At 40.2% G+C, this 12,756-nt stretch overlaps 1 non-coding gene across 1 annotated transcript; it reads right to left on the bottom strand.

The window, feature by feature from the left end:
• Window positions 1-3,027: 3,027 nt before the first annotated feature.
• On the bottom strand, window positions 3,028-3,134 carry LOC112083196. The gene has a single exon (XR_002897494.1). It is a non-coding gene; the product is annotated as a small nucleolar RNA R71 (small nucleolar RNA).
• Window positions 3,135-12,756: the final 9,622 nt, after the last annotated feature.

Consider the following 12,756-nt stretch of genomic DNA (forward strand, 5'->3'; position numbering starts at 1 on the left):
CAACAATTGGAATCAAAGCATTTGGACCACAGAGCTGAAAGATATGGTAATCGGAAGACGAACAGGTCTCGCCCTCATTCCGGAGCAATCCGATATTCCTGAATGATCGCCTGTCCGGGGAACCTTCCGGTCCGATTCAGTTTTCAAGGGCTTCATCAAAGTTGGAGAAGATTGGATCACGGTTCCAAAGCAAATAAAATCATGGAATTCGGAGGCGTGAGCAGAAAGTTAAGCTCGTCGGAAGAAACTTCTGTCTCGCTGCCGTTTTGGACCGAACCGATGAGCTCCGAAGAATGCGAAGGACGGTGCACTTTCAGGCCGATTCAGAATCATAGAAATTTGAGTCCTCTTTCCAGAACGTCCAAGATAATTCAATTCGGAGCTATGAGTAGGAAGATACGGTCTCCGGAATGGACACATGTCTAGACGCCTCTCTCTGATCGTGTAAATGCACTGCAAAGATGAGCCCTCCAGGAAGCTTTAAACTTCCCAAGCACCGAAGTTTCCTTCACCAAAGTTGGAGATATATGAGTCCTCTGTCCTCTGCAACGGAAATCACTCAATTCGGACAAGTATATTAGAAGTTACACTCTCCGGAATGCGAAGTGGTCCAAGCTGCTCTGAATGCTGCGAGAAAGCCTTGCGACTTGGTTAACTCGCAGGCCTGAAGACGAATGCCTGGAAATTGATGCTGCGAGTTGAGAAGTGCGGGTAAGCTATCAATGGATGAGGTCTGAGGCTCCCGATCAAGAAAATTGCTAAGTCCACAATACTGCGACTTGGGCATGCTACCTGGGAGACACTGGAACCAAGCCGCATGATCACTCGCAATTTACTCCGACTTGAGCCTGCGACCTGGGACTAGGGATGACCAAGTCGCACATGTACATTCCCCAGAAACCTCCTTGGTCCTGCTAGTTGAAGAAGAAGAAGATTAAGCCGCAGCAAGACTCGCAAAACACTCCTACTTGGGCGTGCGGCTAAGACAAAGCGATTTAAGTCTCACAAGACAAGTTCTTCATCTACTGCGACTTAGGTGTGCTACCTGGGAGACACTGGACCAACCCGCAGTAATTCCACTTTACCCACTAAAGCCGGGTCAGGACCCGGTTTGTTCCGGGCTGACCCGGTCTATTAGCACTTAGTATATATAGTTTTTTTGGGAGAAAACCCCTACATGTTATCATCTACTTAGTTTTCTCTCTAGTTTTCTTTCCTTTTTAGTGTAAAACGTTTTTGATTAAGAGATATCTGAAGGGATTTGATCATTCCAAGTCTGTTTCTTATCATCTCATCATCTCATTTCTACTTCTAATCATGATTAACATCATCTCTTGCAAAAGATTAGATGTGTTCTTCATGATTAGTGAGTAGTCATCTTTTAAACTTCTAGGTGTGTAGATTAGAGTGCTTAGATGTTTGATTGGTGATGTTTAGGGTTTAGATTCTCATTCCATTTCCTTAGTTAGCTGCTCCTAATGCCAGATTTCCTTGGGAAAGTGAAATCTGGGTTCATAGGCATTTCATGCACCAAAAGTGTTTGATGAAATGCCTGAATGAGCTAACTTAAGGGTTTATGCCTTTTTCATCATGGGAATGATTTGTTAAATGCATGAATGACATATTAGAACTGTTTCTTAATGCTCATTGATTCATATTTCACAAATGATGATTTGGTTTGAAAGTGGATTAGTGTAGAGATTAATGCCTTCATGAGAGGATTAGTCTAGATTAGAGTTCTAAGTTGAAATGTTTGAGATCATGTGATTGCTTGTTATGTCTTTCTGTATAAGATTCAGTCTTCTTGGTTGAGAGATTGTTTGGTCACTTATTAGGCTTGATGCATTATGCTTGCTGATTGCTTGATTATATCTAATGGTTGTTAGACTTGATTAAGTGATTTGCAAAGGGATTATTGTCATGGGAATGAATTAATCTGATTAAGAAGCCTAGACTAAAGAGTAGCAAGTGTTGCATTATGTTCTTAGCATCATGATTCAATATCTAAAGCACCCTAATCAATGATCACATCTAGAGGTTTAACTTTTATCATTTGCTTAATCACCATCATCTTGTTTTGTTTGCTTGCTTAGTTCATTAATCATAGCTTGTTTGTTTCTTGTTTTATGCTTTCTTGTTGCTGGTTTCACAAAACTCATCTTTGATTACTTGACTTAAGAACCTATCACATAAACTAGTGCCTAACTACCACACATATGGATTGACACCCCTTATACTACTTTGACAAGGGGATTGATAACCCATCTAAGGCCTTAAAAACCTTAGTTACCAATTGGCGCCGTTGCCATATTGTGTGGGGATTGTTAGCATTAGTTTCTGATATAGTTTTTGAGATCAAGTTTATTTTGTTTTACTGATCACCTTTCAAGCTCTGTCTTTGTTTTCAGGTTTATGATCACAAGAAGCCAAGCCAGAAGACAAAGAGAAAGAGCTGTTCACTTGGAGAGGTTAGGAATGAATCTGCAAGTTGGGAATGAGCATCAGGCTCAAGAAGCTGATCACGGTCAAAGAGCTGGTAATGGGATTGGAATTCAGGCTCAGGTCCATCAGGGACACGCTCAGGGTAACCAGAACCAAGACCGACCTCAGGTTAATCCACCACAGCCCCACCTAAACCCACCCATACGTCATCAGCCACAACCAGTCTTTGTTGGTGAGAATGACCGAGCTTATGCACACCAGTATGGAGCAGGAATGAGGCCACCTCCTGTCCAAAACAACAACTTTGAGGTGAAGGCCTCTTTGATCAATATGGTTCAGAATCAGAAGTTCCATGGCTTACCTATGGAGGATCCCTTGGAGCATCTGGATCAGTTTGACAGAGTTTTTGATCTCACTAAGATCAATGGGGTATCTGAAGACAGCTTCAAACTGAGATTGTTCCCATTCAGCCTTGGAGATAAGGCACATCAGTGGGAAAAGAACCTCCCAAGAGGATCCATCCACACATGGGAGCAATGCAAGATTGCCTTTCTATCCAAGTTCTTCTCAAGCTCAAGGACTGCAAAGCTAAGGAACCAGATTTCCAGCTTCACTCAACATTCTAATGAGACCTTTGGAGAAGCTTTGGACAGGTTTAGAAGCTACACAAATAAGTGTCCACATCATGGCTTTTCAGAAGCCTCTCTCCTTAGCACTTTGTATAGAGGAGCTGTTCCTAAGATCAGGATTCAGTTGGACACAGCATCAAATGGAAATTTCTTGGCAAAAGAAATCAATGCAGCTATGGAACTTGTTGAGAACTTAGCCATGAGCCAAGACACTTATGGGGAAGATTATGATAGAAGCTATAGAGGAGAAGATTCTGGTAGACACCAAAGGCTGGAAGAGAAGTTTAAAGTGTTGAATATAAAGCTTGACAAAGCCCTAGCTGCCACTCAAAAGCCTATACACTATGTGAGTGAGGAGAAGAGATGCTTCACAAATATCAATGAAGAGGGTCTCACTCAAGAGGAGTTTCACTTCATTGGAAATCAAAACAAGTTCAATGGTTACAACAACTTCAATAACTACCAGAACTTGTCCTATAGGAGCAACAATGTGGCCAACCCCCAAGACCAAATATACCCTCCTCAAAGCTTTGTTCAACAGAATCAGTACCAAGGTAACTCCCAAGGTCAACAGGGTTTTCAGCAACCAGCGGTTCAGAATCAAGGGAATAGCTTCACAAATCAAGTCAGCCTACAGCCAAAGGCTCCACCTCCTGGTTTTGGCCCACCAACTGTTCAACAAAGTCCTGATTTCAATGTTCTTCTCCAACAGCTCTTACTAGGACAACAAAAGATGGTATCTGACCTGGAGACACTGGGCACTGAACTAAAGTCTATTAAAAAGAACAAGGGCATCTGCACTTCTGAACCACAAGTCTCTCTTCCTGGTAAAGCTCTTCAAAACTCAAAAGATTATTGCAATGCCATCTACTCCAATGAGGACCATTCAGCTGCTGTGCAAGAGATTGAAGACCTCCTTTATGGTCAAGTTTTTACTGAGAATGCACACACTCAAGTAGATGAGGACACCATTATAGATGATTTCATGGGCTTCTTACATGAACTCAATGAGGACATTGAGAGAAAAAGTGTGGGGGCAGCCGGTTCAGTTCTTTCTGTTCAGCAAGGGAATGATTCAGTGTCTATTGAAACAAAGGAGCTGCCAACTGGTCAAGCAAAGCTAACAGATTGTGCCTCCACCTCTGAATCAACTCAGATGAAGCCCACCTCCCTCCTAAAGCTAGGCAACCCAGGGAAGTTCACCATCTCTTGCACTCTTGGAAACTTTAGAGTTGAGAATGCTTTGTGTGATTCAGGCTCAAGTGTGAGTATAATGTCTAAAGATATGATGGAGAAGCTAAAGGTCAAGTCTATAACGTCCTACCCTTCTTCTATCACCTTTGGTGATTCCTACTCCAAGAAACCATATGGATTTTTAGAAGACTATCCACTTCAAGTTGGTGAATGTGTAATCCCCACTGATTTTGTCATCATGAAGATGAAGAAGACCAAAGAGCTCCCCCTATTGCTTGGAACTGCATTTCTCAACACCACTGGTGCAATGATTGACTTTGACACTCAAAGAGTGGTGCTTACAAAGGTGGATAAGGATGCCTTTTACCCTGTTCAACCACCTTTAGCTGAATTTTGTGGATCAGTTGTTCAAGAGATAGAACCCCCTAAGGTACTTGAGATGAAGTATGTAGGAAGTGCTGGGATTTTAGGTAGATCCCAATCTCTCTCAGCTGTGGAAATGGAAAAAGAACCTCACACCAACTCTGTTTACAAGGATGGGACTGAACAGCCATTGATCAGAGAAGAAGACATCTTGCTCTCATGGTCTCCTACACTTAGTGATCTAAGGATGATTAACACCAAAAGTGATGGCTCAGCATCAGAAGACAAGAGTATTAAACCTGATTTTTCTTCTCAAGACTTTGATCTCACTCCTTGGGTTGATGATGATGGTTCTCTGAAGTATAAGCTGGATTGCAATGGGAAGCCAGGTCTGTTTGCTGAAGTGAGGGCATGTCTCACAAGGGCCATCTTTGATAAAGACCCATATGGTATTCAAGAGCTGGTGGACAAAGGTCTCAAGGTGGGATCTCAAGGACAAGGGTCTAATGGTTCCCAAAGGCAGCAAACCAACTCAGCTTTCTTGCTCAGGACCATTGAAGTGCTGAAGAGCATCAGTGCTCAACCTCACCCCAGCTGAAAACAGTTTTTCAAAGTCAAACTTAGTGAATTTAAACAAAGTGCTCTTGGGAGACACCCCGAGCTTATCCTTGTATATTATCTTTTTATTCTTTTCTCTCATTTCTTTTTATGTTTTAGGATCTTTTGATGGGTTTTGTGAGTTGGTCTCAGGTTCTAGGTGATTTTTGGAGGACATTGCTCAGTGATGAATGGAATGGAGCATGTGAGAGAGCTGAGAGAAGTGTTTAAGGACTGAAAAACTTGGAGAACGCCTCAGTACTACCTAGGTGTGCGGTTTGGATCAAGAAGAGCCCAGGCCGCAGCAGGACTCGCAATTTACTCCGGCCTGGGCGTGCTACCTAGTGAAAGATGTCCAGGCCGCAGCAAAAGAAGAACAGGCCAAGAGTTCTAAGTCCCAAACTCTGCTACCTGGTTGTGCTACCTAGGAACAAGAGAAACCAAGTCGCACATACACTCTCAATTTACTCCAAGTTAGGTGTGCTAGCTGGGAAAAGAGAAACTGGGTAGCAGCAAAAAGAAGATGGCCGAGATATCTTAAGTCCAAAAATGTGCGACTTGGTCGTGCTACCTGGAAACAAAGGAAGCTAACTCGCATGAAGACTCTCAATTTACTCCAAGTTAGGTGTGCTAGCTGGGAAAGAGAAACTAGGTAGCACCAGAAAGAGGAATGGCCGAGTTGTCTAAGTAAAAAACCCTGCGGCTTAGGTGTGCTACCTGGGAAACACAAGACCAGGCCGCAGCAAGGGAGTTCAGGCCAAGCCAAATCCATCTCCAGTGGTGTCTGGCCTCATCTGGTGCAGATACTCACTCCCCTTTTGCACAAGAACCACACCAGGTATCACTCCAAACACTTGTAAATGAGCATTTAGCATTTTTCTTTATCTTTTGCATTTCATGTTTGATTTTTTCTCTTTCTCATGCTTTTATAACACAAGGGACTGTGTTATTTAAGTGTGGGGGAGGAGTTTTGTGTCTACTAATCATGTTTATTCTGCTCTTATTTTCCTTTTCACTTTGAGTCTCATTTTGCATTCATCTAAGTGCATATAAAAACCAAAAAATGGAAAAATTTGAAAAATTTTCACAAAACAATGCTCATGTAGTTGCATTCACATTTAGGATTGAGTCTAGTTTGCATTTTCATATAGTGTGCATCATATGCAAATGGGAGTAATGATAGGTTCTTTCCTTGAGAGTACATCACTTTGAGAATTTGGATTAAATATGCTTGTGAAATGACTTCTGTGCTTGCAAGGCTTGAAATGGTTTAAATATGAGAAGCAAGTTTGAATTGAACTCAACTCTAATAAGTGAAAACCTTGAACTTGACTTGAAATTATCTTGTGATGCATTGTTTAAATAAGTTTGTGGATACCTATATACATATTTGAGCTAGAATCCTGTTTTTACCACCCTCTTCCTTAGCTCAAATAGCTGAGTCCACATCTGGATCAGTTTTCCTCACCCTGAACCCATCCTTCCTTCAAGCCAAATGTTTGTGTGTGATTGAAAGGCCACCTTGGATCAAACTTAGCAGAAAGTGTTAGGTTTAGAGCGACAAGGGCAAGTCTCATTGAGTGTTAAGTTCCATCATCAAGGAGCTGAGAGATTTGGTGAGAACTAAGTGTGGGGGAATACTTGTTGGTGAGTGGAAAAAGGAGAGATGAGTGGAAATAAAAGGAGAATGGTGAGAACTAGGGGATAGAAAAAGAAAAGAAATCAGTCTTGGAGTTTTGAGTCAAAGAAAGTGAGCTCTAATGTTTTGAAAAGAAAAAGTCTAGCCTCTAAATGAAAAGAAAAGAAAAGAAGCCCAAGAGCTCAAATGTTTTAAAAAGAAAGAAAACAGAGGCTAGAAGTTACAAAAGAAAGTGAAAAAGAGCTATGTAAAGTTTGAACTCCAATACTTGAGTGTGAAAATGAAAAGTGAGTCCCCTAGTGAGAGGAAATTGAGTGTGGAAAGTGAGGTTCTTAAGAGGTTGAGCAAGTGAGAAAGCTTTGAGTAGAGTGTGGGGTGGGATGAGTCCTTGCCCTTGTATGCATAGGTTGCTTTTTACCTTTAGCATTCTGCCAAGGTTTGATCATTCATAGAGAGAACCCCTTGCTGCATTGAACCCACTCAGGCATTGATGAGATCATTTTAGTCTCATTACCTCACCCTAGCCAAACTTTGCTTGTTTGAACATTGCATCATTTGATCCACTTGGTAAAGGGCTTAATGAATGTCAAAGAGTTGAGGAATAAGAGAACTTGTGGAGATTACTGTTGAGTTGATACATCAGAGCATGAACTTGAATTCTCTTAGTGGTCACTTTTCTCTTTCAAAGGAAAAGATGAGCTCCCAATGCATTCAACCTCTCTCTCTCATTTGTTCTTTTTGCTTGAGGACAAGCAAAGGATAAGTGTGGGGGAGTTGTTTCATTCTAGGGCTGATACTTAATGAAAACTTTCGCAACACTAACTATCTAGATCAGATACTAGGTGATCAATCAAGCATACATGCAATAAGAACAAGAATAAACAGAGAACAGGTCGAAATCCCAGATCTATAAACATAGATATCTTAATTGATTATGAGAGCCCCTTTCGGGAACCCTAAGCCCAACTCGGGATCTACTCAGACATGACTGAGGTCGACATCATCATCGGTTTTAATAAAAGTAATGAAAAACAGTAAAGAAATCTATGCACTAAGATCTAACTTCCAGTCAACTAGCTCTTAACATTCATTAAAAATCTCGGTATGAATGGTTCTCTCTAAAAACGACCTAAATGACATGTATTTATAGTCTCCAATACTCCATGGTCTCTAGGGTTCCGGAATTGAGGCTGAGAGTGACTTTGGGTTTCAGAAATATGGGCTTTAATTCGGAACTTGATGGCCGCGATCGGGAGTGACGTGACCGTGGGGATTTGGTGGTTGGCCGCGGTCGGGAGGCTTCTGACCGCGGGAAATAGGCTGTTGGCCGCGGTCGCGTGACTTGCTGGCCGTCTTCGAGTGGTTCCGGGGCAAATGGAATATCTTGAGATCCAACCGTTGGAATGTCTCCAAACCAAGTGCATTTGAAAGCTGGTTGATTCTTCTATAAGTTGTCCAATTTTGAGGGTGATCAGACGGTGAGAAAGTCTTCGTCTCTCCATGAGAGTTCTGACGGTCTGCATTTATCCAAAAGAGTCTTTTTGTTCCAATTTGTGCCTCTTTATCCCAAATTACCTGAAAAGTCTTTTAAAATCCGGAAACATAGAAATCCTTTGAAAAACTTTAAAAATGGAGTAAAAACACCTGTAAAAAATTTTAAAGTGATCCATAAAAATGGTCAAAATCCGGTGTTATCACAATCTCATCTCCAGACCCTTCAAATAAATAAATTTGAAAATAAGGACCAAATGATTTTTCAATTCTTCCTCGTTTGCTCTTCTGGAGCACAGTTGACTCGTTAAGTGGCACAGTAGAACTTGAACTAGGAACCAAATCCTTTGGTCTAGGTATAGATGAAAAATGAGTCTCATCAAATATTGCATCTCTTGACTCAACTACCATGTGAATGAGAATAGAATCATTAGGTTCTATGACATAAAACCTCTAAGCCTTGGAATGCTCAGTATATCCAATAAAAATGCAGTCAATACCTCTTTCCCCCAAAGTTTTAATGTGGGGTAGTCTAACGACCGCCCTACAATCCCAAACTCGGAGGTAGTTCAAGTTTGGTTTCTTTTTGTACCAAAGTTCATATGGAGTAACTTTATTCCTTTTTTTAGGAACCCTATTTAATAAATAGCACGCCGTTAACGTGGCCTCACCCCAAAATCTGTCACTTAATCCCGAGTAAAATAACATGGAATTAACCATTTCCTTAAGGATTCTGTTTTTCCTCTCGGATACACCATTTTGCTGTGGTGTATACGGAGCCATAGTCTCATGTATAATGCCTACAGACTGGAAATACGCAGGATCATAATACTCCCCACCTCTATCATTGCGTAATATCTTAATCAAGTCATTTTGTTGCAATACAACTTCAGTTTTATAAACCTTAAATTTATCTAGGGCTTCATCATTAACATGCAATAAATATACATTACAAAACCGAGTATGATTATCAATGAACGTGATGAAATACTTCTTGTTTCCTAAAGATGGTGTAGCATGCAAATCACATAGATCACTATGTATAAGTCCAAGCACCACATAATTTCTTTCTATACTTTTAAATGGTTGTCTAACTATCTTTGTCAACATGCAAGTACTACACTTCTCTATATTCATGTGAAAAGAATGAATCAAACATTTCAATCATACACTTATAATGTACATGACCTAATCTTGCATGCCATAGAGAAATATCTACTTTGCTAGAATATGCCATATAAATAGAATTGATAACTTTATTAATATTAAGCATAAACATGTTATTACAAAAATAACTGAATCCAACAAATACACCACATTTCGATTAGATACTAATCAGATTCATACACTTATTTGTATCCACACTTATTTAAAACACTACCAGAGAGTAAGTTTTTCCTAATTCCGGGTACATGAAATACATCCTTAAGATCAAGAGTTTTTCTGGAACTAAATTCTAACACCACTTTTCCACGGTCTAGGATAGGAGCGGTTGACTCGTTGATGTGTTCGTGTCAACTACGTGAGGGAACAAGTTTTACCCTTAACAAAACAAATGAAAGCCGCAAGTGCACAGCTAATCAGTTGTAGTATTTAGGGATCGAATCCACAGAGATTTGTGTGCCTGGTATTCTTCTACGGTTTTTAACTTTATGTCTAGACTAAATTGGTTTTAAAGGTTGGTTGTTTTTCTCGAATTAAACTAAAGCAGAAGAAAGCAAATAAATCTATCCTAAAAAGCGAGTAAAGAAAATCGAATGAAATGCAAATGGAATAAGTAAAATATCGAACTAAACAAAAATAAGGCAAGTAAAATATCGCATGAAAGATAAATAAAGCAAGTAAATAATGAACTAAGGAAATTGAAATGCAGGTCTAAGAAATCAAGTAAAAATCGATGGAATTGTAAACTATGGCTAAAAACGCTGAGCTTTTGGGAACTCTAAGGGATCATAATCGGTTTTAACATTAAGGTAGATAGATTGGGATTGACAGATAACGATATATGGGTTCTAGAGCTAGAGTACGGCGGTATGACTACGTCACTGTCGTGATCATAACCAACTGTTTCTCGCAATCCTGACCAGTAGGTTTCCACTCTGGCCCTGGAAGGGAGAGAACGCAAGAGCTGCACAAGACTCGTCAATACTCACGATCTCGCCGCAGGTAGGTTTCCACTCCTACGGAAAAATCGCCTGTTTCATTCTAGGGCTGATACTTAATGAAAACTTTCGCAACACTAACTATCTAGATCAGATACTAGGTGATCAATCAAGCATACATGCAATAAGAACAAGAATAAACAGAGAACAGGTCGAAATCCCAGATCTATAAACCTAGATATCTTAATCGATATGAGAGCCCCTTTCGGGAACCCTAAGCCCAACTCGGGATCTACTCAGACATGGCTGAGCTCGACATCATCATTGGTTTTAATAAAAGTAATGAAAAACAGTAAAGAAAATAGATAAAGAAAGCTTCTCTATTGAAGAACTCGGACTTGAACAATCTTCTACAAGAATCTCATAAAAACGGCTAAAAGAAAAGGGTTTCTGTAAAGTATCAAGGGTTCTCTCTAAAAACGACATAAATGACATGTAATTATAGTCTCCAATACTCCATGGTCTCTAGGGTTCCGGAATTGAGGCTGAGAATTACTTTGGGCTTCAGATAAGTGGGCTTTAACTCGGAGATTGATTGCCGCGGTCAGGAGTGATGTGACCGCGGCAATTGGCTTGTTGGCCGTGGTCGGAAAGCTTCTGACCGCGGCAAATAGCTTGTTGGCCACGGTCGGGTGAGTTGCTGACCGACTTCGAATGGCTCCGGGGTTAATAAAATATCTTGAGATCCAACCGTTGGAATGTCTCCAAACCAAGTGCATTTGAAAGCTGGTTGATTCTTCTATAAGTTGTCCAATTTTGAGGGTGATCAGACGGTGAGAAGGTCTTCGTCTCTCCATGAGAGTTCTGACGGTCTGCATTTATCCAAAAGAGTCTTTTTGTTCCATTTTGTGCATCTTTATCCCAAATTACCTGAAAAGTCTTTTAAAATCCGGAAACATAGAAATCCTTTGAAAACTTTTGAAAATGGAGTAAAAACACCTGTAAAAGATATTAAAATGATCCATAAAAATGGTCAAAATCCGGTGTTTTCACTCGTCGCCCATATGAAGTACATACTCATCTTGTACCGGTTCATATGACTTGAACCAGCCACGATTCTTGCAAACATGTGTTGTTGCACCCGAGTCAATCCACCATGACACTTCATCATCCTGCACATAAATGCCTCAGAAATCTTTGATACATAATTCACTTTTGAACATGAATCAAAACCAGAAATCTGACATTGATGAGAAGATGGGCCTTGGTCCTTAGACACTTGCCCCAAATGGTTTTGTCCCATTTTATTATTATTCTTTGCTGCCCGACAGTCACGTTTGAAATGACCCGACATGTTACAAATCCAACAAATGCTCTTAAGCCTTTTGTTAGATCCACCGTTAGTGTTTTTATTCAAGGAGCCTTCTTCCCCTTATTTTTCTTAAAACCCCCACTTTCTTCCATCATATTAATGGAAGAAGTACCAACCTCGTTATTAGTTTTTCCTCCCTTTTGCGCCATTAGAGATTCATCTATACGCAAGTGGCTACCAAGTTGTACAAGAAAAAACTCTTCCTTTTTGTGTTTTAACATGTGTTTGAAATCTTTCCATGAAGGTGGTAACTTGTCAATAATACTCGACACCCAGATGGATTCATCCATCTTCATGTTGTGTTGGGAAAATTTCCATAGGATACAGAGTAATTCATTGTATTGCTCCATAACCGGCCTAGAATCAGATATCTTGTAATTATTAAAATTATTCACAAGGAACTTCTTACTAGAAGCATCCTCTACCATGTACTTTGATTCCAACACATCCCAAAACTCTTTTGCAGACTCGACATTCTGATAGACATCAAAGAGTGGATTCGACATACCGTTGAGAATATGGTCACAGCATAAGTAATCGTGGTTTTTCCATTTAAGTTGCTTCCTTGTCTCCTCCAAAGACTCGTTCTCTGCATCCTCTGGTACAGTAGACATTAGCATGCTTAGAACATACGCTACATTAAGTGCTGGTGAGGAGAAAATGCATCTTTTTTTGCCATCTTCTGAAATCTAGTCCTTCGAACTTTTCCAACTTTTCAAACTTCAACGTCATCTCTCGCACAGATACACCAGCCATAGTTCACAAGTAAATACTCTTTAAGAATGTTGTGGTTGAAAAATAAAAAAAAAGAACCTAGTTCCAAAAAGACTTTAATTTAAAGTAAATAAAAAACTCACTAATCTATTAATAATAACAATATGAAAAACTTTGAATGAACCATTGAGTCATTGTGTCTTTCTATTGTAC

The sequence above is a fragment of the Eutrema salsugineum genome, unplaced genomic scaffold (genome assembly GCF_000478725.1).
Source record: "Eutrema salsugineum unplaced genomic scaffold, Eutsalg1_0 scaffold_7, whole genome shotgun sequence".
Lineage (NCBI taxonomy): Eukaryota > Viridiplantae > Streptophyta > Magnoliopsida > Brassicales > Brassicaceae > Eutrema > Eutrema salsugineum.